Raw genomic sequence first — 26,203 nt, 5'->3', positions numbered from 1 at the left:
AGGCTTCCCTGGTAGTACAGTGGTTGAGAATCCCTCTGCCCATGGGGACACGGGTTCTAGCCCTGTTCTGGGAAGATCCTACATGCCTCGTGGTGACAAAGCTCATGTGCCACAACTACTGAGCCCACACGCAGCAGCTACTGAAGCCCATGCACCCAGGGTCCATGCTCCACAACAAGAGAAGCCATCACAATGAGTAGCCCATGCATCACAGCTAGAGAGCAGCCCCTGCTTACTGCAACTAGAGAAAGCCTGCACAAATCAATGAAGACCCAGTGCAGCCAAAAGTAAATAAATAATTAAACAAAAAAAGAACTGAGCCTTCAGTGTTCACACTGAGGGACCACAGAGGCAGAGCAAGACCCACACTCCACTCCATTTCCATGGTGTCTGTGTGGAAGGGCTGGCCTGTGTTGTCCAGGTCAGCTTGCCAGAGTCCTCTGCATTAGGAGGTGGTGCCAGTTCCCATTTCATTGCTCATTTTCCTCAGGGTCCCTTGTGGCTCTGACAGTGAGGAATCTGCCCACAATGCGGGCGACCTGAGTTCAATCCCTGGGTCAGGAAGATCCCCTGGAGGAGAAAATGGCAACCCACTCCAGTATTCTTGCCTGGAAAATTCCATGGACGGAGGAGCCTGGTGGGCTACAGTCCATGGGGTCACAAAGAGTCCGACACGACTGAGCGACTTCACTTCCACTTTGCTTTTCTGAGGGAGGAAGAACAAGTGGAATTTGGGTTTTCCTGTCTTCTTGGCCAAACTTCACCTTCACACCATGTCTCATTAGGCTATATGACAGGATGAGTAAACAGATGAATATTTATACATTTATCACAGTGCCGACCTCAGGTAGCTTATCCTCTGTCTTCGGGGGCACACCAGGCAGTCTCCAGTGCTCCCTTTTCACTTAGAGACTGAGAGGACCACAGGGTCCCGGTGATGCAACTACAAGGAAGTGGTGACTCTGGTTCCCTGAGGGTCTGTGTGGAGAAGCCCCTTCCAGCCCACATGGCCCAGACCATCTGGACTCTGTGGTTCAGGTGTGAACACAGCATGGCTTAATTTCAAAGACATGTGGCACGTTGAGTATCAATAATCAATATCAATCTCCTGAGAGTCAAACTATCTAGTTTAACTTCTTCACATAGAAATATATTTATTTATTTGGCTGTGTTGGGTCTTAGTTGGGGCATGAGCGATTTTTTTTTTTTTTTTTTTGCTTTTATTTATTTATTTTTTCATTTATTTTTATTAGTTGGAGGCATGAGACAAGTGCTCGAGGCTGGTGCACTGGGATGACTCAGAGGGATGGGATGGGGAGGGAGGTGGGAGGGGGGTTCAGGATGGGGAACATATGTAAATCCATGGCTGATTCATGTCAATGTATGAGCGATCTTTCATTGTGGCGCTCAGGGGTCTGTCTCTCTCGTTATGGAGCACAGGCTCCAGAGCGCATGGGCTCAGTAGTTACAGAAAGCAAGCTTAGTGTCTCAGTGGCACGTGGGGATCTTGGTTCACCGACCAGCGATCAAACCCTGCATTAGAAGGTGGATTCTTAACCACCGGGCCACCCAGGACATCCCAAGGCTGTCTTAATTTCTTAAATTACATTGTTCTAGGATCCTAGAGACCATGACTCCTGAAGAGATAGGTCCTAGCAATCAAAATATAGCAGCCAGGAGAGGGGAAAAAAAGTGGATATCACCAAAAAAGAGAAGAGACATAATAAAAATTGTATTCTTGGAAGACGTTTTTGTTGTAACATGAAGATATATTGGAGGAGGTAGTGACTTGAGGGGTAGAGAACAAATAAGGCTAGGAATAAAAAAGATACAGGGGGGAAAGGCCATAAAGTGGTGGAACTATAAGGATCATGGAAGATAATGGGAAGGGGGCCCTGGAGACTCCAGGCAGCCATGTGAACTTTGACCTTTCCTAGTCCTAGTGTCCCCAAATTACTTAGCTTCTCTGTATCTTCCCCTTCCTTGCCATCCCCACAAATGTAACCAAGCCTAACCATTTTAAGCAAAGCACCACCTTCCTCAGCTGATAAAAAAACAAAACTTGTAACTCATCATAGATTCACATAGTCTTAGATCCTATCTCCTCCTCTTTTATTAAAAAATATATATTAGTGCACACTTTTTTATTACATTAAAATCAGGTAATGATCTGACAATAAAAAGATTGCTTATGGAATACTGTTATGTTCGTGTTTACTTATAGGATATTAAATCCTTAGAACTAAGGTTTTTTCCTGGGAAAAGATTCATGGAAATGTTAATTGCTTTTCAGACTTGATAGTTGCTGCTTCAAAAGGTAATTTTACACAAACACCAAATTAAAAAAAAAAAAAACCCTTAGAACACAACGAATTGCCTTTATTTTGGTATTCATCCATATCTTAGCATTTCATGGTCCTAAACAGAAAATTGAAAAACACAGCAATTTACCAGGAATTTCAGGAATCTGCCATGCACACTGAGTTCTTTTTTCATCTATGCTGAGGACTGTGAGAAGCAGCAGCACCAAAACGAAAGTATGCACTGAATTCAAGGCTCTTTTCGTTCCAGTTGTCAGATTTCAAGCTAGACCCAAATGGATTGCAAGTATGACCATACAAGAGCCCTGTTTAAAACATCTTCAATTTTTAAAAGCAAAAGCCATTACCAGAAAAGAAAACAATGCATTCAAAGGGATCGTGTGTTCTTACGAGTGTGTTCTGTGGCCTTTCTCCAAGTTTAGCCACCAAGGACTTTGAGAGCTGGCAGGTCTGAGTAACCCTGGTGACTATTCTTTTCACTTTATCAAAATCTGAGCTAAAAAAAAAAAAAAAAAAAAAAAAAAAAAAAAAAAACTGCATCAGCTGATGATGACAGCAGAGGGTGGCAGGGCTGAGAACCTAATATTCATTTCCCAGGCTGGTGGAGAGCAAGTAAACGTGGTTCCAAAACTAAATGAGGGAGGTCAGAAACTCTTTCCAATCTTACCTGATGGCATCCATCCAAAACAAGGAGGTGTCATGGAAAGTGTTGGGTTGCTGCGTTGCCAAAAGGGAACTTGAGGAGGAGGAAGGAAAAGTCATCACCCCTCATAAAAGTTGGAGGAGGAGATATGGGGAAAGCCAAGAATTCCTGAAAGGAACAGAGGGTGTAACAATCTATGCTTTTCCCAAGGGTGATAGTAGAAAGTGGGGGAAAGGATGATGGCTTGGAAGGGGGGCATTATTTAAGACAAAGAAAGAAAACAGGGATGCAGAAGAAGCACCCACACACACCCAGCAGTAGTCGCACAGGCTATGACTTGAAATCTTCACGTCCATTCTAACAAGCCACCCCAAGCTGGAGGGCTGTTGCAGGGAGGGAAGGAAGTAGGGGAAGGGAGGGGAGAGAAAGCAGAGACCTAGGCCAGGTAATCGACAGCAAGGTGATTATGTGATGTGTCTTTTCACGGTTGAGTCAGATGTGCCTCACCGGTTATTAATGGAAATCAGTGTAAATACACTTTCTTGATCCCAGAAATTCAACTATGTGGAAAGAGGTTACACTTGACAGGATGATATGTTATAGCACAACTTAGGTATTTCAAATCATCAAAAAATTAGCATCATTTGCAATATCTTAAGATAAACTGCCTTTGAATGGTGGTTTCCTTTCCAGTGGGCTTCCCTGGTGCCTCAGATGGTAAAGAATCTGCCTGCAGTGCAGGAGACCCAGGTTCAATCCCTGGGTCGGGAAGATCCCTGGAGAAGGAAATGGCAGCCACTCCAGTATTCTTGCCTGGAGAATTCCACGGACAGAGGAGTTCCTTCCAGTACTTTGAGGTCTATAAGACTTATCTAGAAAATTTACTACTATGGAAATGTGTGTGCTCAGTCTCTCAGTTGTGTCTGTTTGTGACCCTATGAACTGTAGCCTACCAGGCTCCTCTGTCCATGGAATTCTCCAGGCAAGAATACTGGAGTGGGTTGCCATTTCCTCCTCCAGGGGATCTTCCCAACCCAGGGATCAAACCTGCATCTTTTGCATCTCCTTCATTGGCAGGTGGATTCTTTCCCACTAGCACCACCTGTGGAAAATGAAGACTGCTTAAATCAAATAGGGGTTGTAGGGGAGGACCTGTGGTTTTTCTTTTTGATTAATTGCTGTAACACTGTCCTTCGAGGGGCTGAGGGAGTTTCGCATTTTCTTTAGACATCATTAGATGCTGAGGCTCTTGCAGGACAACTTTGATGCTCTATGAATTCTGCCATTTTGCTAGCAGGGATATGACTCTTGGGTCCACCACTCCATTAGAAATATTAACTCTGTTAATATTTTTGCTATAAATCTTACAAAAGGGGTAGCGCTTTGAGTATTTATGTCCACATTCTATTTTAAGGCTGTATATTCAGTTTTCATAAAGTGTCTGAGATCATGGTGACTGCCATCTTGCCTTGCTCTTGCTCTCTCCTCCTCTTTACTGGAGATACTGAGAGCTTTCAACATTCTATTTTGGCAGATTCTGCTAACAGAAGTGAATAATAGTAGCAAGGGAAAGCTTCCTTCTGAGGGGAAAAAATTTTTTCAACGTAGAAAAATGCCTGTCTTTTCCCTCAAACCATTTCTCCTCGTACTTGGGTGGGAATAATACATGGAGTCTGAATCATAGGTCCAGCTGACTTCAATAAAGACAGGAATACTTTTAGAATTGAAGCCACATGTTATATGGTGAAGGAAAAGAGGGTAAGAAGTGACTCCCTCCTGACTTTGTGAAGCCTGCATGTTTACCACCAGTTTTAATTTACTGATACATGAGAAAGAAACTTCTAAAATATCTCTTCAAAGTATTCTTATCTTCGGTTTTCAGTTATTCGTGGATAAGTCTAATTTTTATGAGTACCATTGGGGCTTCCTACTTTTCCCACTTTTTATTGAAGAAGGAAGTAAAATATATGCACTGACCTTTCATACTGCACAGTTAATAGGAAGCAAAAAAGCATAAACCCAGATCTCTCTGACTCTGAGCCTAAGCTCTTTCCACAGTACCACAGAGCTGCTCTGCCTAGCATTTTGATAAGCAAAGACCAGCACGCCTGATGTCAGCACAAAGTACCAAAAGTAGGGAAATCTCCTGGGGTTAGTGAGTAGCTTTTGTAAAGCTATATTTTATTATAAAAAAACAAAGGGAAAATTGTCCTAAATGAAATTCTTTCAGATATAAGGAAGAGAATTTCAACTCAAACTAGATTAAGCAAAAGGAAACTCATTATTTCAATGAACTGGTTAGTGTAGGGATCTGCCACCTTCATGCACATATGAATCAAGGGACTTAATGCTCTCTCTTGCATTTTCTCTATCTTTATCTCTGTCTCTTTGTCCTTCACCTATCGGGCTGATTTCATTTGCTCCTACAGCGTAAATCTTTCTCCATTAGGCAAAGGAAGATGATCCTTAATAGTCCCAAATTTACATTCTCCAAGCCTAGCACACTTAGACAAAAGAGCATCCCTTTGTCTCAGTATCTATATATCAGTTCGAAAGAAGACCATGATTGACACTATCTACCTCTGGAACAATCACTATTGCTATGAAATGAGGTACCAAGACTGGACAGACAGGGTGGGCGAGTAGGAATGGAATAAAGGATAGAGATGTATATTTCCATTAGAATATAGTGGGGGGAGATGGTTTTCAAAAGAAAGAACACAAGAGAAGGAAAAACATCATATATTCACTCTAGGAGTCACTAAATACTTTTGTGCAAGGGAGTAACAAAATGAAACAAGAAATAAATAAATAAAAATAAACATGAATGCCCTGAACAGATGGACTGGTGGGTAAAAAGGAGGCAGCTTTTAGAATAATCAGAAAGGGAGTAATGAAGGGCTTAGCCAGAGGAATGGTAGTACACAACAAAAAATGCCAGCCCCATTTCTACTTCCAGTTGTGAGGGAATAGCAGTCTAGACTAACCCCTCATCCCAAACAATTGGGAAACTGTACCAAATATATTTTCAGATATTGGACAACAGGCAACAAAACACTGTGATCCCTGAGAGAAGGGAAATAAACAAAGTAAATTCCATGATCACCCTAACTTCCTGTCTGGAGTCAATTTCTGGATTGTGGTGAAGGGAAGGGGAACCTAAATACAGAACAGAGGGTATTATTGAATTGACGAGTCAGAGATCAGTATTTCAGGGAGTTGAGTTAGCTAAACTTTGTAGGGCAGAATGTCAAGAAAGAGGAAACTATCACAAAATGAGTTCTAAATATCTGCACAGAGATTCCCCTGATTCTTTGTTCAAATAACAACCTATATATGGTGAAACTCAATAAAGCTGGGCAAAGGATAAACTCTGGGGAAAGAATAATTATTAAAGAGCTATAGGCTAAATTTTGCAGAGCTCACTTTGGACCTGGAATCATTCCAGTTCTCACCAGCAATAGTGGAGAGACCTTACTGAATCACAAAATCTTTATAGAAGGCAAAAAAAAAAAAAAAAAAAAAAAATGTGTCTTAGTAGTGGAGCTAAACTAACCCTGGAAGAAAGGTCACTCTTAAGTCACCCTTAGATAGTTTAAAAACAAGCATCAAAAGAATAAAATACTTAGGAGTACATCTACCTAAAGAAACAAAAGACCTATACATAGAAAACTATAAAACACTGATGAAAGAAATCAAAGAGGACACAAACAGATGGAGAAACATACCGTGTTCATGGATTGGAAGAATCAATATTGTCAAAATGGCTATTCTACCCAAAGCAATCTATAGATTCAATGCAACCCCTATCAAGCTACCAGTGGTATTTTTCACAGAACTAGAACAAATAATTTCACAATTTGTATGGAAATACAAAAAACCTCGAATAGCCAAAGTAATCTTGAGAAAGAAGAATGGAACTGGAGGAATCAACCTGCCTGACTTCAGACTCTACTACAAAGCCACAGTCATCAAGACAGTATGGTACTGGCACAAAGACAGAAATATAGATCAATGGAACAGAATAGAAAGCCCAGAGATAAATCCACGAACCTATGGACACCTTATCTCTGACAAAGGAGGCAAGGATATACAGTGGAAAAAAGACAACCTCTTTAACAAGTGGTGCTGGGAAAACTGGTCAACCACTTGTAAAAGAATGAAACTAGAACACTTTCTAACACCATACACAAAAATAAACTCAAAATGGATTAAAGATCTAAATGTAAGACCAGAAACTATAAAACTCCTAGAGGAGAACATAGGCAAAACACTCTCCGACATAAATCACAGCAGGATCCTCTATGACCCACCTCCCAGAATATTGGAAATAAAAGTAAAAATAAACAATTGGGACCTAATTAAAATTAAAAGCTTTTGCACAACAAAAGAAACTATAAGTAAGGTGAAAAGACAGCCCTCAGATTGGTAAAAAATAATAGCAAACGAAGCAACAGACAAAGGATTAATCTCAAAAATATACAAGCAACTCCTGAAGCTCAATTCCAGAAAAATAAATGACCCAATCAAAAAATGGCCCAAAGAACTAAACAGACATTTCTCCAAAGAAGACATACAGATGGCTAACAAACACATGAAAAGATACTCAATATCACTCATTATCAGAGAAATGCAAATCAAAACCACAATGAGGTACCATTACACACCAGTCAGGATGGCTGCTATCCAAACGTCTACAAGCAATAAATGCTGGAGAAGGTGTGGAGAAAAGGGAACCCTCTTACACTGTTGGTGGGAATGCAAATCAGTACAGTCACTATGGAGAACAGTGTGGAGATTTCTTTAAAAACTGGAAATAGAACTGCCATATGACCCAGCAATCCCACTTCTGGGCATACACACTGAGGAAACCAGATCTGAAAGAGACACGTGCACCCCAATGTTCATTGCAGCACTGTTTATAATAGCCAGGACAAGGAAGCAACCTAGATGCCCATCAGCAGATGAATGGATAAGAAAGCTGTGGTACATATACACCATGGAATATTACTCAGCCATTAAAAAGAATTCATTTGAATCAGTTCTAATGAGATGGATGAAACTGGAGCCCACTATACAGAGTGAAGTAAGCCAGAAAGATAAAGAACATTACAGCATACTAGCACATATATATGGAATTTAGAAAGATGGTAATGATAACCCTATATGCAAAACAGAAAAAGAGGCACAGATGTACAGAACAGACTTTTGGACTCTGAGGGAGAAGGCGAGGGTGGGATGTTTCAAAAGAACAGCATGTATATTATCTATAGTGAAACAGATCACCAGCCCAGGTGGGATGCATGAGACAAGTGCTCGGGCCTGGTGCACTGGGAAGACCCAGAGGAATCGGATGGAGGCGGAGGTGGGAGGGGGGATCCGGATGGGGAATACATGTAACTCCATGGCTGATTCATGACAATGTATGACAAAACCCACTGAAATGTTGTGAAGTAATTAGCCTCCAACTAATAAAAATAATTTTTAAAAAAAAGAAAGAAAAAAAAATAAAAACAAGCATCAAAAGAATCAAGCTAACCTGGAGTAACTTAACTGTCTTCCAGTAAAAAGTCCAAAACTCTTTAAGAGATTACAGAAAATGCACCACTCAATGCATAATATGCAATGTCTAGCGTTCAATAAAAAATTACTAGATATCTATAGAAACGTGATCCATACAGGAAGAAAAAATCAATAGAAACATATGTATAAATGACAAAAATTACATAATTAACAAGTTCCTAAAACAATTCTTAAAAATACATTCAGAGTGCTTAACTAGTTAAAGAAAAACATTAACATTGTGAGAACTGAGTGGAAATTATAAAAAAGAATCAAATGGACCTACCAAACATGAAAAATACAAATCACAAGAAGAAAAAACTTCACTGGATAGAAATAAGTGCATACTAGACACTGCAGAAGAAAAGAAGTTGAAACCATAACAATAGAAACAATGCAAAATAAGGCACAGAATAACCCCCCCCCAAAAAAAAAGATTGAAAAAATAAACAGAACCTCCCTCAGTAACCTATGGAATAACATCAAACATTTTAAAAAATTAAAGTCTGAGAGAAGAGGAGAGATAAAGGAGCACAGAGAATATGTTTTGAGAAAATTGTGACCAATAAAATTACAAATATGATATGGAAACACCCAAATGCCCATCAACAAATAATGGTTAAAAAAGATGTAGTATATATACACAATGATATATTATTCAGCCATGAGAAAGGAGGGCATCCTGCCACTTTCAACAACATGAATGGACCTTGAGTACGTTATGCTAAATGAGATAAGCCAGACAGAGAAAGACAAGTATTGTATATCACTTACATATGGATCTCAAACAAACAAAAAAAATGTTTAAACAAAAAAACAGAGAGTTAAACAGTGGCTACCAGAGTATAGGTGTGGGCTGAGGATGTTTAAGGGTACAAACTTGTAAACAAGTACTAAAATAGCAATAAATATTTAATGTACAGTTTATTGTACTGTTAGTATGTGATGTAATAAATATCATTACAACTGTAGCCATATTACAATACATAAATGTATCAATATAACATAAAGTACATCCTAAATTTTCACAATGTTAAGTATCAACTTTTATCCAATAAATAAATTTCAAAATTATAAATTTGATAAAAACTGCAAACTGACAGATTCAGGAAGTTCAACAAAGCTCGAATGAGATAAACATAAAGCAATGTTTACCAAGACACATCTTAAAGTCTTGAGAACCAGAGGAAAAAGGAACATTATGTACTGTTCACATTATGTTTGTTCACATTATGAAAAAACATGAAAATAATTTCAGGCCTCTCTTCAGAAACCCAGAAAACAATGAGACATCTTTGAAATGCTAAAAGAAAAAAATTCTCAACTTAGAATTCTATACACAGAAAAAGTACATCTCAACAATGAAGGCAGACAAAGATATTTTCAGGAAAAAGGTTAAGATAATTCATCACTATCATATATACACTATAAGAAATGTTAAAGAAAGTACTTCAGGCAAAAGGAAAATTATGCTAACTGGAGGCTTGCATATAAACAAAAGGATGAAAAGAAATAGAAATAGTAAATATTAAAGGCTTTTTTCTCATTTTTAAAATTTCTTTAAAGGTAATTGTTTGAACCAAAAATAACAATATATTTGGGGATTTATAACATATAGAGAGGTAAAATATCTGTGCAAAGAGTGGGAGGAGGAGATGGAAGTATACTATTGTAAGATTCTTATATTGCACATGAGTCTACAATGTTACTTTTGTTAATTTAATTTTAAATACTAAAACAACCACATAAAAAATATCTAAGAGACATCTCTGATGGTCCAGTGGCTAAGGCTGCACACTGCCAGTGCAGGAAGCCCAGGTTCAATCCCTTGTCAAGGAACTAGATTCCACATGCCACAACTAAGAGTTTGCATGCCGTAACTAAAGATCCCACATGCCACAAGTTTAAAAAGATCCCACGTGTGCGTGCATGCATGCTAAGTCACTTCAGTCAAGTCTTTGCAACTGTTTGCAACCTATGGAGGTAGCCCTTCAGGCTCCTCTGTCCATGGGATTCTCCAGGCAAGAATATTGGAGTGGGTTGCCATTTCCCTCTCCAGCAGATCTTCCTGACCCAGTGATGGATCCCAGATCTCCTGCACTGCAAGCAGATTATTTACCATCTGAACTACCAGAGAAGCAGAAAATATCCCACATGCTGCACCAAAGATCCAGGAACACCAAATGAAGAAACAGTTTTTTTTTAATGTTTAAAAGATGTTTAGCTTATTAACCAATAGTAGAATAAAGTGGAATGTCAGAAGACAATCCAAAAGAAGTCAAGAAAGGAGGGGATAAGGAATAAAGAGTAGATGAGGGAAATAGAAAATAAATATCAAGCTGATAGACTGACACCCAGTTTTTTAAATTACTACATTAAATTTAAACAGTCTAAGCAAGTGTTTCAATTAAAGGCAGTTTGTCAAATTGGATTTAAGAAACAAAAACAAAGAAAAACATAATCCAACTATATGATGAATTCAAGAAACTCACTTTATATACTAAAATACAAAGTGTAAGTGTAAAAAGTATAGTAAAATATATGTAGTGTAAACAATAATAATAATTAAGTTAGGATGGCTTTGTTAATATCAAACAAAGTAAACATCAGATCAAAGACTATTACCAGAGATTAAAAGGGATATATAAATAAATACATAAATATTTATATAAATATTATATAAAGAATATAAATATATATTCTATACATAAATATATAAAAGGAATATATAATATATTAAAAGGAATATATCATAATGATAAAGAGTCAATCTATCGAGAATATGTAACAATACTCAATTTAAGCGCAAATTGATCATCAGTTCAGTTCAGTTCAGTTGCTCAGTCATGTCTGACTCTTTGCGACCCCATGAATCACAGCACACCAGGTCTCCCTGTTCATCACTAACTCCCGGAGTTTACTCAAACCCATGTCCATCAAGTCAGTGATGCCATTCAGCCAGTCCAACTTCTGTCATCCCTGTCTTCTCCTGCCCCCAACCCCTCCCAGCATCAGCGTCTTTTCTAATGAGTCAACTCTTCACATGAAGTGGCCAAAGTACTGGAGTTTCAGCTTCAGCATCAGTCCTTCCAATGAACACCCAGGACTGATTTCCTTTAGGATGGACTGGTTGGGTCTCTTTGCAGTCCAAGGGACTCTCAAGAGTCTTCTCCAACACCATAGTTCAAAAGCATCAATTTTTCAGCGCTCAACTTTCTTCACAGTCCAACTGTCACATCCATACATGACCACTGGAAAAACCATAGTCTTGACTAGATGGACCTTTGTTGGCAAAGTAACGTCTCTGCTTTTTAATATACTATCTAGGTTGGTCATAACTTTCCTTCCAAGGAGTAAGCGTCTTTTAATTTCATGGCTGCAATCACCATCTGTAGTGATTTTGGAGCCCCCAAAAATAAAGTCTGACACTGTTTCCATTGTCTCCCCATCTATTTCCCATGAAGTGATGGGACTAGATGTCATGATCTTAGTTTTCTGAATGTTAAGCTTTAAACCAACTTTTTCACTCCCCCTTTCACTTTCATCAAGAGGCTTTTTAGTTCATCTTCACTTTCTGCCATAAGGGTGGTGTCATCTGCATATCTGAGGTTATTGATATTTCTCCTGGCAATCTTGATTCCAGCTTGTGCTTCTTCCAGCCCAGCTTTTCTCATGATGTACTCTGCATATAAGTTAAATAAGCAGGGTGACAATATACAGCCTTGATGTACTCCTTTTCCTTTTTGGAACCAGTCTATTGTTCCACGTCCATTCTAACTGTTGCTTCCTGACCTGCATACAGGTTTCTCAAGAGGTAGGTCAGGTGGTCTGGTATTCCCATTTCTTTCAGAATTTTCCACAGTTTATTGTGATCCACACAGTCAAAGGCTTTGGCATAGTCAATTGATAATAGAGCTTCAAAATATATGTAGCAATAACTAATGGAATTAAAAACAGAATAATCCATGATTACAACTAGGTATTTCAACATAGCTTTTCTCAATAACTAATAGAACTGGACAGTAAATCAATAGGGCCACAGAACACTTAACACTTTCAATCAGCTTGACATAGTTGACATTTACAGGGGAAAACAACAGATGGGGAAGACTAGAGATCTCTACAAGAAAACTGGAGAGATCAAGGAAACATTTCATGTAAAGATAGTCACAATAAAAGACAGAAATGATAAGGGCCTAACAAGCAGAAGAGATTAAAAAAGAGATGGCAAGAACACACAGAAGAACTATATAAAAAAGATCTTCATGACCCAGATAAACACAATGGTGTGGTCACTCACCTAGAGACAGACATCCTGGAGCCTGAATTCAAGTTGGTCTTAGGAAACATTACTACGAACAAACTATTTAAACTTAGCTATTTAAACCCTAAAAGATGATACGATTAAAGTGCTAGACTCAATATGCCAGAAAATTTGGAAAATTCAGCAGTGGACACAAGACTGGAAAAGGTCAGTTTTCATTTCAATCTCAAAGAAGGGCAATGCCAAAGAATGTTCAAAGTACCCCACAATTGTGCTCATTTCCCATGCTAGTAATGTTATGTTTAAAATCTTTCAAGCTAGATAGGCTTCAGATATGTGAAACGAGAACTTCCAGATGTACAAGCTCGGTTTAGAAAAAGCAGAGGAACCAGAGACCAAATTGCCAAGATGTATTGTATCATAGAGAATACAAGGGAATTCCAGAAAAACATCTGCTTCTTTGACAACACTGAAGTCTTTGACTGTGTGGATCACAATAACCTGTGGGAAATTCTTAGAGATGGGAATACCAGACCACCTTACCTGTCTCCTGAGAAACCTATATGCAGGTCAAGAAGCAACAGAATCTTACATGGAACAACTGACTGGTTCAAAATTTGGAAAGGAGTATGACAAGACTGTATATTGTCACCCTGTTTATTTAATTTCTGTGCATACTTGGTCAGTCACTCAGTCGCATCCAACTCTGTGCGACCTCATGGACTGCAGCACACCAGGTTTCCCAGTCTTTCACTATCTCCCAGAGTTTGCTCAAACTCATGTCCTCTGAGTCAGTGATGCCATCCAACCATCTCATCTTCTATCTCCCCTTTCTCCTCCTGCCTTCAATCTTTCCCAGCATCAGGATCTTTACTAATGAATCAGCTCTTTGCCTCAGGTGGCCAAAATATAGGAGCTTTAGCTTCAGCATCAATCATTCCAATGAATGTTCAAGGTTGATTTCCTTCAGAATTAACTGGTTTGACTTTTGTGGGCAAAATTATGTGTCTGTTTTTTAATATTCTATATAGATTTGTCATAGTTTTCCTTCCAAGAAGCAAGCTGTAGTCATCCTTTAATTTCAAGGCTATAGTCACTGTCCTCAGAGATTCTGGAGCCAAATAAAATAAAATCTACCACTGTATCCATGTTTTCCCTTTCTATCTGCCATGAAGTGTTGGAACTGGATGCCAATTTTTTGAATGTTAAGTTTTAAGCCAGTTTTTCACTCCCCTTTTTCACCCTCATCAAGAGAATCTTTGAGAATCTGGAGTGGTGGCTGTGCTGTGCTGGAGTGGCTGTGAGGAGATACCCCATGTCCAAGGGCAAAGGAGAAGCCCCAGCAAGATGGTAGGAGGGGCCAAATCGTGTTTAGAATCAAACCCCATACCTGCTAGAGACACTCAGAGGGCTCAAACAAACCTTGTCCACACCAGGACCCAGAGACCACAGAGACTGAGACAGAACTGTGTTTGAGTATCTCCTGTGGAAGTATGGGTCAGCAGTGGCCTGCCGCAGGGTTAGGGGCTCTGGGTGCAGCAGAGCTGGGTATGGCATAAGCCCTCCTGAGGAGGTCACCATTAACCCCACCGTAGAGCTGCCAGAACTTGCACAGGACTGGGAAATAGACTCTTGGAGGGCACAAACAGAACCAGGACCCAGAAGAAAGGAGCAGTGACCCCACAAGAGACTGGCCTAGACTTGCCCATTAGTGTCCAGGAGTCTCTGGTGGAGGCATGGGTCAGTGGTGGCCTGCTGCAGAGTTGGGGGCACCGAGTGGAGCAGTGAGTGCATGGACCTTTTGAAGGAGGTCACCATTATCTTCATTACCTCCACCATAGTTTGGCTCCAGGGAGAGAACACAGTACCACCTATTAACAGAAAATTAGATTAAAGATTTACTGAGCATGGCCTCTATCAGAACAAGAACTAGTTTCCCCCTCAGTCAGTCTCTCCCATAAGGAAGCTTCCATAAGCCTCTTATCCTTCTCCATCAGAGGGCAGACAGACTAAAAACCACAATCACAGAAAACTAACCAATCTGATCACATGGACCACAGCCTTGTCTAACTCAATGAAACTATGAGTCACGCCATGTAGTGCCACCCAAGACGGATGGGTCATGGTGGAGAATTCTGACAAAACGTGGTCCACTGGAGAAGGGAATTGCAAACCACTTCTGTATTCTTGCCTTGAGAACCCCATGAACAGAATGAAAAGGCAAAAAGATAAGACACTGAGAGATGAACTCCCCAGGTCGGTAGGTGCCCAATATGCTACTGGAGATCAGAGGAGAAATAACTCCAGAAAGACTGAAGAGACGAAGCCAAAGCAAAAACAACACCCAGTTGTGGCTGTGACTGGTGATTGGAAGTAAAGTCCGATGCTGTAAAGAGCAATATTGCATAGGAACCTGTAGTGTTAGGTCCATGAATCAAGGCAAATTGGAAGTGGTCTAATAGGAGATGGCAAGAGTGAATGTCGACATTGTAGGAATCAGCAAACTAAAATGAACTGGAATGGGTGAATTTAACTCAGATGACCATTATATCTATTACTGTGGCCAAGAATCCCTTAGAAGAAGTGACATAGCCATCATAGTCAACAAAAGAGTCCGAAATGCAGTACTTGGATGCAATCTCAAAAATGACAGAATGATCTCTGTTCGTTTCCAAGACAAACCATTCAATATCATGGTAATCCAAGCCTATGCCCCAACCAGTAACGCTGAAGAAGCTGAAGTTGAGCGATTCTATGAAAACTACAAGACCTTCTGGAACTAACACCCAAAAGAGATGTCCTTCCATTATAGGGGATGGGAATGCAAAGGTAGGAAGTCAAGAGATACCTGGAGTAACAGGAAAATTTGGCCCTGGAGTACAGAATGAAGCAGGGCAAAGGCTAATAGAGTTTTTCCAAGGGAACACACTGGTCATAGCAAACACCCTCTTCCAACAACACAAGGGAAGACTCTATACATGGACCTCAGCAGATGGTCAATACCAAAATCAGATTGATCGTATTCTTTGCAGCCAAAGATGGAGAAGCTCTATACAGTCAGCAGAAAAAATACCGGGAGCTGACTGTGGCTCAGATCATGAACTCCTTATTGTCAAATTCAGACTTAAACTGAAGAAACTAGGGAAAACCACTAGACCATTCAGGTAGGACCTAAATCAAATCCCTTACGATTATACAGTGGAAGTGACAAATAGATTCAAGGGATTAGATCTGATAGACAGAGTGCCTGAAGAACTATGGGTGGAGGTTCGTGACATTGTACAGGAGACAAGGATCAAGACCATCCCAAAGAAAAAGAAATGCAGGGAGGTCCTAAGATGGCAGAGGAATAGAACAGGGAGATCACTTTCTCCCCCACAAATGCATCAAAAGATCAATTGAACACTGAGCAAATTCCACAAAACAACTTCTGAATGCTGGCGGAGGACACAAAGACACCCTGAAAGGCAACCCATTCTCTTCGAAAGGAGGTAGGACAAAATATAAAAGATTAAAAGAGAGACAAAAGAGTTAGGAATGGAGACCCATCCCGGGGAGGGAGTCATGAAGGAGGAGAAGTTTCCAAACACCAGGAAACCCTCTCACCGGCGGGTCTGTGGGGAGTTTTGGAATCTCAGAAAGCAACATAACTGGGAGGGGAAAAAAAAAAAAAAAAACCCACAGAATACGGCGCCTAACTGCAACACCCAGGGGAGAAGTAGCCCAGACGCTCACGTCTGCCAGCAGTGAGCGGGGACTGAACAGGGAGGTGCAGGCTGCATATTACGGTAAGGACTGGGCCTGAATGCCTGAGGACAATCTGAGGGAGCTAACGTGAGATAGCAACCCAAACTGTGGGATAGCTAGAGAGAGAGGAAAAAAGAGAGAGAGAGAGGTGTTCCTAAGATGGCAGAGGAATAGGACGGGGAGACCACTTTCTCCCCCACAAATTCATCAAAAGAACATCTGAACGCCAAGTAACTTCCACACAACAACTTCTGAATGCTGGCAGAGGACATCAGGCACCCAGAAAGGCAGCCCATTGTCTTTGAAAGGAGATTTTTAATCTTTGCTTTTTGGTATTTGTTATCAACTTTGTACCTTTAAGAACCCAATCTTCAGTACAAATTTTTTCTTGGGAGCCAGATCACTGGCCTGATTGCGCACTACCCTTTTAACTCTCCTTTTTCTCCACCAGGTCGCCTCCATCTCCCCCCGCCCCCTTTTCTTCTCTACCCAACTCTTTTTATGTGAATCTCTTTGTGTGTTCTGGGATATGGGGAACACTTAGGGAACTGATTACTGGCTGAATCTGTCTCGCTCCTTTTGATTCCCCCTTTTATCCTCCTGGTCACCTCTATCACCTTCCTCCCTCCTCTTCCTTCCTATCTTCTTCCTTCCTATCTTCTTCCTTCCCTCTTCTGTGAACATCTCTGAGGGGTCCAATTTGTGGGCAAAATGTGTGCTCCGTTTTTTAATATTCTATATAGATTTGTAGGCAATACAGAATATTTGTGGGCAAAATGAAGCACATTACTGAGGGTCCCTGTGTGATTACTGGCTAGGGAATGTGATTACTGGCTAGCTTGCTCTCTCCCCTTTTGATACCCCCTTTGCTCGTCCTGGTCATCTCTAACTCCCTCTTCCCTCTTCTCTTCTGCATTTAACTCTGTGTACCTCTCTGGGTGTCCCTCACTGGGGAGAAACTTTTCAACATTAACCTAGATGGTTTATCATCAGTGCTGTAATAGATGGAGAAGTCTTGAGGCTACAATATGAATAAGACTGAAAACCAGAGGCAGGAGGCTTAAGTCCAAATCCTGAGAACACCAGAGAACAACTGACTCCAGGAACATTAAATGATAGGAGCTGATCAAACGCCCCCATACATACACTGAAACCTAGCACCACCCAAGCGCCAACAAGCTCCATAGCAAGACATATCACACAAATTCTCCAGCAACACAGGAACGTAGCCCTGAGCCTCAAAATACAGACTGGCAAAAGCCACACCAAACTCACTGACATCTCAAAACTCATTACTGGATACTTCATTGCACTCCAGAAAGAAAAAATCCAGCTCCACCCATCAGAACACCGACACAAGCTTCCCTAACCAGGAAACCTAGAAAAGCCACCGGTCCAACCCTACCCATGGTGAGGAACCTCCACAATAAAGAGGAACCACCAACTGCCAGGATACAGGAAGGCCACTCCAAACACAGCAATATAAACAAGATGAAAAGGCAGAGAAATACCAAGCAGGTAAAGGAATGGGATAAATGCCCACCAAACCAAACAAAAGAGGAAGAGATAGGGAATTTACCTGATAAAGAATTCCGAATAATGATAGTGAAAATGATCCAAAATCTTGAAAGCAAATTGGAGTTACAGATAAATAGCCTGAAGACAAGGACTGAGAAGATGCAAGAAAGGTTTAACAAGGACCTAGAAGAAATAAAAAAGAGTCAATATATAATGAATAATGCAATAAATGAGATCAAAAACACTCTGGAGGGAACCAACAGTAGAATAACAGAGGCAGAAGATAGGATGTAAGGTAGAAGATAGAATGGTAGAAACAAATGAAACAGAGGAAAAAAGAATTAAAAGAAATGAGGACCACCTCAGAAACCTCTGGGGCAATGTTAAATGCCCCAACATTCAAATCATATGAGTCCCAGAAGAAGAAAACAAAAAGAGAGACCATGAGAAAATACTTGAGGAGATAATAGTTGAAAATTTCCCTAAAATGGTAAAGGAAATGATCACCCAGGTCCAAGAAAGCCAGAGAGTACCAAACAGGATAAACCCAAGGCAAAACATCCCAAAGCACATATTAATCAAATTAACAAAGATCAAACACAAAGAACAAATATTAAAAGCAGCAAAGGAAAATAAACAAATAACACACAAGGGGATTCCCATAAGGATAACAGCTGATCTTTCAATAGAAACTCTTCAGGCCAGAAGGGAATGGCAGGACATACTTAAAGTGATGAAAGAAAATAACCTAAAGCCCAGATTACTGTACCCAGCAAGGATCTCATTAAAATATGAAGGAGAAATCAAAAGCTTTACAGACAAGCAAAAGCTGAGAGAATACAGCACTGCCAAACCACCACTCCAACAAATGTTAAAGGATCTTCTCTAGACAGGAAACACAGAAACGGTGTATAAACGTGAACCCAAAACAATAAAGTAAATGGCAATGGGATCATACTTATCAATAATTACCTTAAATGTAAATGGGCTGAATGCCCAAACTAAAAGACAAAGATTGGCTGAATGGATACAAAAACAAGACCCCTATATATGTTGTCTACAAGAGACCCACCTCAAAACAAGAGACACATACAGACTGAAAGTGAAGGGCTGGAAAAAGATATTCCTTGCAAATAGAGACCAAAAGAAAGCAGGAGTGGCAATACTCATATCAGAAAAAAATAAACTTTAAAACAAAGGCTGTGAAAAGAGACAAAGATGGACACTACATAATGATCAAAGGATCAATCCAAGAAGAAGATATAACAATCATAAATATATATGCACCCAACATAGGAGCACCACAATATGTAAGACAAATGCTAACAAGTATGAAAGGGGAAATTAACAATAAGACAATAATAGTAGGAGATTTTAATACTCCACTCACAACTATGGATAGATCAATTAAACAGAAAATTAACAAGGAAACACAAACTTTAAATGATACAATAGACCAGTTAGGCCTAATTGATATCTACAGGACATTTCATCCCAAAACAATGAATTTCACCTTTTTCTCAAGTGCACACGGAACCTTCTCCAGGATAGATCACATTCTGGGCCATAAATCTAGCCTTGGTAAATTTTAAAAAAATTGAAATCATTCCAAGCATCTTTTCTGACCACAATGAAGTAAGATTAGATGTCAATTACAGGAGAAAAACTATTAAAAATTTCAACATATGGAGGCTGAACAACACACTACTGAATAACCAAAAATTACAGAAGAATCAAAAAAGAAATCAAAATATGCATAGAAATGAATGAAAATGAAAACACAACAACCCAAGACCCATGGGACACTGTAAAAGCACTGCTAACAGGAAGGTTCATAGCAATACAGGCTTGCCTCAAGAAACAAGAAAAAAGTCAAATAAATAAACTAACTCTACACCTAAAGCAACTTGAAAAGGTAGACATTATGAACCCCAGGGTTAGTAGAAGGAAAGAACTCTTAAAAACTAGGGCAGAAATAAATGCAATAGAAGCAAAATGGACCATAGCAAAAATCAACAAAACCAGAAGCTGGTTCTTTCAGAAGGTAAATAAAATTGACAAACCATTAGCAGACTCATCAAGAAGCAAAGGGAGAAAAATCAAATCAACAAAATTAGAAATGAAAATGGAGAAATAACAACAGATGACACAAAAATACAAAGGATCATAAGAGACTACTACCAGCAACTATATGCCAATAAAATGGACAACTTGGAAGAAATGGACAAATTCTTAGAAAAGTACAACTTTCCTAAACTGAACCAGGAAGAAATAGAAAATCTTAACAGACCCATCATAAGCATGGAAATCAAAACTGTAATCAGAAATCTTCCAACAAACAAAAGCCCAGGACCAGACAGTTTCACAGCTGAATTCTACTAAAAATTTAGAGAAGAACTAACACTTATTCTACTCAAACTCTTCCAGAAATTTGCAGAAGAAGGTAAACTTCCAAACTCATTCTGTGAGGCCACCATCACATCAATACCAAAACTTGACAAAGATGCCACAAAAAAAGAAAACTATAGGGCAATATCACTGATGAACATAAATGCAAAATCCTTAACAAAATTCTAGCAAACAGAATCCAACAACATATTAAAAAGATCATACATCATGACCAAGTGGGCTTTATCCCAGGGATGCAAGGATTCTTCAATATTCACAAATCAATCAATGTAATACACCACATTAACAAATTGAAAGATAAAAACCATATTATTATCTCAATAGATGCAGAGAAAGCCTTTGACTAAACTCAACAACCATTTATGATAATAAAAAAAAACCCTCCAGAAATCAGAAATAGAAGGAACACATCTCAACATAATAAAAGCTATATGTAACAAACCCTCAGCAAACACTATCCCCAATGGTGAAAAATTGAAAGCATTTCCCTTAAAGTCAGAAACAAGACAAGGGTGCCCACTCTCACCACTACTATTCAATATAGTTTTGGAAGTTTTGGCCACAGCAATCAGAGCAGAAAAAGAAATAAAAGGAATCCAGTTTGGAAAAGAAGAAGTAAAACTCTCACTGTTTGCAGATGACATGATCCTCTACATAGAAAACCCTAAAGACTCCAACAGAAAGTTACTACAGCTAATCAATGAATATAGTAAAGTTGCAGGATATAAAACTAACTCACAGAAATCCCTTGCATTCCTACACACTAACAATGAGAAAACAGAAAGAGAAATCAAGGAAACAAGTCCATTCACCATTGCAATGAAAAGAATAAAATACTTAGGAATAAATCTATCTAAAGAAACAAAAGGCCTATATGTAGAAAACTATAAAACACTGATGAAAGAAATCAAAGATGACACAAATAGATGGAGAAGTATACCGTGCGCATGGATCGGAAGAATCAATATAGTGAAAATGAGTATACTACCCAAAGCAATCTATAGATTCAATGCACTCTCTATCAAGCTACCAACGGTATTTTTCACAGAACTAGAAAAAATAATTTCACAATTTGTATGGAATACAAAAACCCTCAAATAGCCAAAGCAATCTTGAGAAAGAAGAATGGAACTGGAGAAATCAACTTGCCTGACTTCAGTCTCTACTACAAAGCCACAGTCATCAAGACTGTGGTATTGGCACAAAGACAGAAATATAAATGAATGGAACAAAATAGAAAGCCCAGAGATAAATCCACACACCTATGGACACCTTATCTTTGACAAAGGAGGCAAGGATATACAATGGAGAAAAGACAATCTCTTTAACAAGGGGTGCTGGGAAAACTGGTCAACCACTTGTAAAAGAATGAAACTAGAACATTTTCTGATACCATACACAAAAATAAACTCAAAACGGATTAAAGATCAAAGAAACTATAAAACTCCTAGAGGAAATCATAGGTGAAACACTCTCTGACATAAACCACAGCAGGATCCTCTATGATCTACCTCCCAGAGTAATGGAAATAAAAGCAAAAATAAACAAATGGGACCTAATTAAAATTAAAAGCTTCTGCACAACAAAGGAAACCATAAGCAAGGTGAAAAGACGGCCTTCAGAATGGTTGAAAATAATAGCAAATGAAGCAATGGACAAAGAATTAATCTCAAAAATATACAAGCAACACTTGCAGTTCAATTCCAGAAAAATAAAAGACCCAATCAAAAAGTGGCCCAGAGAACTAAACAGACATTTCTCCAAAGAAGACATTCAGATGGCTAACAAACACATGAAAAGATGCTCTACATCACTCATTATCAGAGAAATGCAAATCAAAACCACAGTGAGGTACCATTACATGACATGGAAGCAACCTAGATGCCCATCAGCAGACGATTGGATAAGAAAGCTGTGGTACATACACACAATGGAATATTACTCAGCCATTAAAAAGAATACATTTGAATCCATTCTAATGAGGTGAATGAAAGTGCAGCCTATTATATAGAGTGAAGTAAGCCAGAGAGAAAAACACCAATACAGTATACTAACACATATATATGGAATTTAGAAAGATGGTAATGATAACCCTGTATGTGAGACAGCAAAAGAGACACAGATGTACTGAACAGTCTTTTGGACTCTGTGGGAGAGGGTGAGGGCAGGATGATATGGGAGAATGGCATTGAAACATGTAAATTATCATATGTGAAATGAATCACCAATCCAGGTTCGATGCATGATACAGGGTGCTCGGGGCTGGTGCACTGGGATGACCCAGAGGGGTGGGATAGAGAGGGAGGCGGGAGGGGGTTTCAGGATGGGAAACACATGTACACCCATGGTGGATTCAAGTCAATGTATGGCAAAACCAATACAATGTTGTAAAGTAAAATACACTAATGAATTAATTTTTAAAAAAATAAAGTAACAATAGCAAAGGAAAGAAGAGAGAGAGAGAGAGAAATTTCCTGTGAAAAGCTCTAACCTAAGGCACTGCTGGGCCTGCTCACAGAACAAAGGACTGAGGAGAACTACCAGAGGAGAGCTAGCCTTTGACTGGCCCCTCCCCCTGCTGGAGGCAGAGAGGCAGGCAGGCGGTTGCCAGAGCCAGAATACAAGGAGCAATCTCCACCCCAGAGATGTCATCCTCTATCAAACTGCGAGGAGTCTCCCAGTTGCTAACCAAGTCTTTCTGTGACCCTGGACAGTTGACATCCACCAGGAGGGTCACAGCCAGAGATCAGCTCCCAAGAAGAGACACACAGCACACTGAGACAGCACTCTCACTGAGCACCCAGGAAACTGGGTGGACGGAACCCAGGAGGTGATAAGAGGCACTGCCCACCTGGGAGAGTGTGCTTGCCAAGCATGTGGTCGTCTGAGCTGCTTGGGCCTGGGAAGGGCACAAAACACAGACCCAACCAAGTCTGTGCCTTTGTGGAGTACCCAAGAACCTGAACCTGAGCAGCTTAGACCTGGGAAGTGCATGAAACACAGGGCCTGCTTTGGAAAGTTCCCCTGCAGAGCAACCTGGAAGCCTGAGCAGTGTAGACTGGGAAAGTACACACGCCGTGAGCAGGGGCAAACCCAGTGTGGCCCAGACACTGCGAGCACTCCCCACACATGCCAGTGATGTTTGTTTTCAGCGTTCCTCCCCCTGACAGCACAACTGAACAAGCGAGCCCAAATAAGTGACCCCTTTGCCCCCTTGTCTCAGGGCAGAAATCAGACACTGAAGAGACTTGCAAACAGAAGAAGCCAAAATAAACAAAGAAGAGGGAACTGCTTTAGAAGTGACAGGTGCAATGGATGAAAACCCTGTAGTTAGCACTGACTACATTGGAAGGTGACTATAGACCTTGACAAGAAGTATAAGCTGGAAGAAGGAACTATTTGAAACTGAACTGACCCCACACTGCCTACAACATCTTCAGAGAAATTCCTAGATATATTTTACTATTATCATTTTTTAATTTTTAAGTTCTTTATTACTCCTTTAATTTTCATTTTTATAACCTATTACCTTGGAAAAAATAAAAGACCCTATTTTAAAGCCAATTTCATATATATTTTTTATGATTTTTGTGATTTTGCTGTGTTATTTTAATATTTTATTTTCAAGAGTCTAACCTCTACTCTAGATTTTTAATCTTTGCTTTGTGGTATTTGTTATCAATTTTGTACCTTTAAGAATCCAATCTTCAGTACTCATTTTCACTTAGGAGTGTGATTACTGGCTTGACTGCTCTTCCCCCTTTGACTCTCCTTTTTCTCCCCCAGGTCACCTCTATCTCCTCCCTCCCCCTTCTCCTTTCTACCTAACTCTGTGAATCTCTTTGGATATTCCAGGCTGCGGAGAACACTTAGGGAATTGATTACTGGCTAGATTTGTCTCTCTCCTTTTGACTCCCCCTCTTCTCCTCCTGGTCACCTCTATCTCCTTCCTCCCTCTTCTCTTCTCTGTGTAACTGTGAACCTCTCTGAGTATTCCAGACTGTGGAGAGCACATAGGGAATTGATTACTGGCTATATTGCTCTCTCTCCTTTTGATTCCACCTCTTCTTCCCCTGGTCACCTCTATCTCCCTTCTCCCTCTTCTCTTCTCCATGTAACTCTGTGGACCTCTCCGGGTGTCCCTCACTGTGGAGAATCTTTTAATCATTAACCTAGATGTTTTGTTATCAGTGCTGTATGGATAGAGAAGTCTTGAGGCTACTGTAAAAATAAAACTGAAAGCCAGAGGCAGGAGACTTAACTCCACAACTTGACAACATCAGAGAACTCCTGATTCCAGGGAATATTAATCTACAAGAGCTCATCCAAAAGCCTCCATACCTACACTGAAAACAAGCTCCACCCAAAAGCCAACAAGTTTCAGAGCAAGATATACCAAGCTAATTCTCCAATGATGCAGTAACATAACCCTGAGCATTAAAATATAGGGGGCCAAAAGTCACACCAAACCCATAGACACCTCAAAACTCACTACTGGACACTTAATTCATTGCACTTCAGAGAGAAGAAACCAAGCTCCACCAACCAGAACACCAACACAAGCTTCCCTAAGCAGGAAACCTTGACAAGCCACTCATCCAACCCCACCCACAGGGAGGAATATCCAAATAAAGAGGAACTACAAACGTCCAGCATACAGAAATGCCACCCCAAACACAGCAATCTAAACAAGATGAAAACACAAAGAAATATTCAGCAGGTAAAGGAACATGATAAATACCCACCAAACCTAACAAAAGAGGAGGAGATAGGGAGTCTACCTGAAAAAGAATTCAGAATAATGATAGTAAAAATGATCCAAAATCTTGAAAACAAAATGGACTTACAGATAACTCCATACATACATTTGAATTCATATAAATGAGACAGAGAGGAAAAAAGAATTAAAAGAAATGAGGACAACCTCAGAGATCTCTGGGACAATGTTAAACACCCCAACATTCGAAACATAGGAGTCCCAGAAGAAGACAAAAAGAAAGACCATGAGAAAATACTTGGGGACATAATAGTTGAAAACTTCCTTAAAATGGGGAAGGAAACAGCCACCCAAGCCCAAGAAACCCAGAGAGTCCCAAACAGGACAAACCCAAGGCAAAACATCCCAAAGCACATATTAATCAAATCAATGAAGATCAAACCCAAAGAGCAAATATTAAAAAACAGCAAGGGAAAAGCAACAAATACCACACAAGGGGATTCCCATAAGAATAAGAGCTGATTTTTCAATAGAAACTCTTCAGGACAGAAGGGAATGGCAGGACGTACTTAAAGTGGTGAAAGAAAAAAACCTACAACCCAGATTACTATACCCAGCAAGGATCTCATTCAAATATGAAGGAGAAATCAAAAGCTTTGCAGACAAGCAAAAGCTGAGAGAATTCAGCACCACCAAATCAGCTCTTCAACAGACACTAAAGGATCTTCTCTAGACAGGAAACACATAAAAGGTTTATAAACCCAAACTCAAGACAACAAAGTAAATGGCAACAGGATCATACTTATCAATAATTACCTTAAATGTAAATGGGTTGAATGCCCCAACCAAAAGACAAAGACTAGCTGAATGGATACAAAAACAAGACCCCTGTAAATGCTTTACAAGAGTCCCACCTCAATCCAAGGGACACATACCGACTGAAAGTGAAGGGCTGGAAAAAGATACTTCATGCAAATGGAGACCAAAAGAAAACAGAAGTAGCAATACTCATATCAGATAAA

General features: G+C 39.8%; 1 pseudogene; it reads right to left on the bottom strand.

Annotated features, from left to right (window-relative positions):
- Positions 1 to 4,135: 4,135 nt before the first annotated feature.
- Positions 4,136 to 14,347, bottom strand: LOC136157443 (ubiquitin-conjugating enzyme E2 variant 1-like; annotated as a pseudogene).
- Between the last annotated feature and the right edge of the window lie 11,856 nt (positions 14,348 to 26,203).

The sequence above is a fragment of the Muntiacus reevesi genome, chromosome 2, assembly GCF_963930625.1.
Source record: "Muntiacus reevesi chromosome 2, mMunRee1.1, whole genome shotgun sequence".
Classification (NCBI taxonomy): Eukaryota; Metazoa; Chordata; class Mammalia; order Artiodactyla; family Cervidae; genus Muntiacus; species Muntiacus reevesi.
This window is presented reverse-complemented; position numbering and strand designations above follow the sequence as displayed.